Raw genomic sequence first — 1,572 nt, forward strand, 5'->3', positions numbered from 1 at the left:
TAATAGTAAAGGCTATTTAAGTATTTTATCTGATCAAATTCATCCTATGGTTGCGGAACTGTTTCTGGAGGGAAACGCAATCTCTCAGGATGATAATGCACCAATTTACACAGCTAAAGTTGTTACTGAATGGCATAAAGAACATTCTAGTGAAGTTGAACATCTTTTCTGGCCACCACAGTCCCCAGATCTCAATATTATTGTACATTTATGGTGCATTTTAGAAAAACAAGAAGTCGATATCTTCCACCATCATCACTACAAGAACTGGAGATTGTTTTAGCTGAGAATAGACAAAAACTCCTTTGGAAACAATTCAAACTTTGTACAAGTCCATACCTCATAGAATTCAAGTTCTTATTTACTGCCAAAGGCGGTCCTACCCCTATATTAAAGAACAAACACAAAAAAGTAACAATGTGAGGACGTGGTACATGTAAAATATTAGCAGGCGCTCAGGGAAGGAAAGAAATATGGTTTAACATTTTCAGCAGAGCTCTTCTTCATCAGGTTATATATAAAAACAATTAGCATTAAACTGAAGGATTACTCAATACTTTTTTATAGAGTACATGTTTATTATACAAGATGAAGGGTAACAGTGACTTCAAAGTTTTGGGTTGCTAGCTTTCATCAACACACACACATTACCTTTTTCCTCTTTCTGATTAAGTGCCATGCTCAAAATATCATACTCCCTCTTTTTCCCACCTTAAACTGAGTGTCAGCCTATGCATTTACTATGTACGTTTTTTTTTATTTTTGCTGTTTTTGTTTTTATTTTTGATTTGCCTGTGTTTATGTGTGTTTGTGTGTGTGTGTTTGTGTGTACATACACATAAACAGAGACAGACAGACCAACAGACTGACTGGACTGACAAATGGAGACAGAAAAGCCTATGAGCCTGGGTAGCTCATGGCTACCAATATTTGAATTAATTGAGATATTTAATCAACTAGAGTGAACCAACAGGTAGTCAGTAAATAGTCTGCATACAGAAAACATGGAATATTTACCATAAGTTACCTCACAAAATATCTGGATGTTTTGGTGACTACTCACTTTATCAGCTGTTATTAAGCTGAAGACAATTTCTCAATCTAATTATACAATATATAGTAGCTCATAAATATGCGCAGGTGATAAATATGCACAGGTGTTGCAAATTAAGTTTAATTACCAATAAACATCAGGTTGGATGACAATTTATTCAACTGAGTAAAATATGTAAAATATGGCCTGGACTATGATTACCAGCATGTATGTCAGACTTCAAAAAGTAGTTAACCGCCGGTGGCATGTGTAAAGTCATCCGAGCAAGATCGTTGCCAGTGCCGTTGGACTGGCTCCTGTGTAGGTGGCACGTAAAATACACTATTTTGAGCGTGGCCGTTGCCAATACCGCCTGACTGGCCTTCATGCTGGTGGCATGTAAAAGCACCCACTACACTCTCAGAGTGGTTGGCGTTAGGAAGCGCATCCAGCTGTAGAAACTCTGCCAGATCAGATTGGAGCCTGGTGCAGCCATCTGGTTCACCAGTCCTCAGTGAAATCATCCAACCCATGCTAGC

General features: G+C 38.0%; 1 long non-coding RNA gene across 1 annotated transcript in view; it reads right to left on the reverse strand.

Annotated features, from left to right (window-relative positions):
• Window positions 1-1,083, reverse strand: part of LOC128249208 (uncharacterized) — a 21,130-nt gene extending 20,047 nt beyond the window's left edge. Inside the window, exon 1 of the long non-coding RNA XR_008265324.1 lies at window positions 1,018-1,083. This is a non-coding gene — a long non-coding RNA (uncharacterized LOC128249208). The remainder of the gene's footprint in view (window positions 1-1,017) is intronic.
• Window positions 1,084-1,572: the final 489 nt, after the last annotated feature.

Source organism: Octopus bimaculoides, chromosome 1 (assembly GCF_001194135.2).
Source record: "Octopus bimaculoides isolate UCB-OBI-ISO-001 chromosome 1, ASM119413v2, whole genome shotgun sequence".
Classification (NCBI taxonomy): Eukaryota; Metazoa; Mollusca; class Cephalopoda; order Octopoda; family Octopodidae; genus Octopus; species Octopus bimaculoides.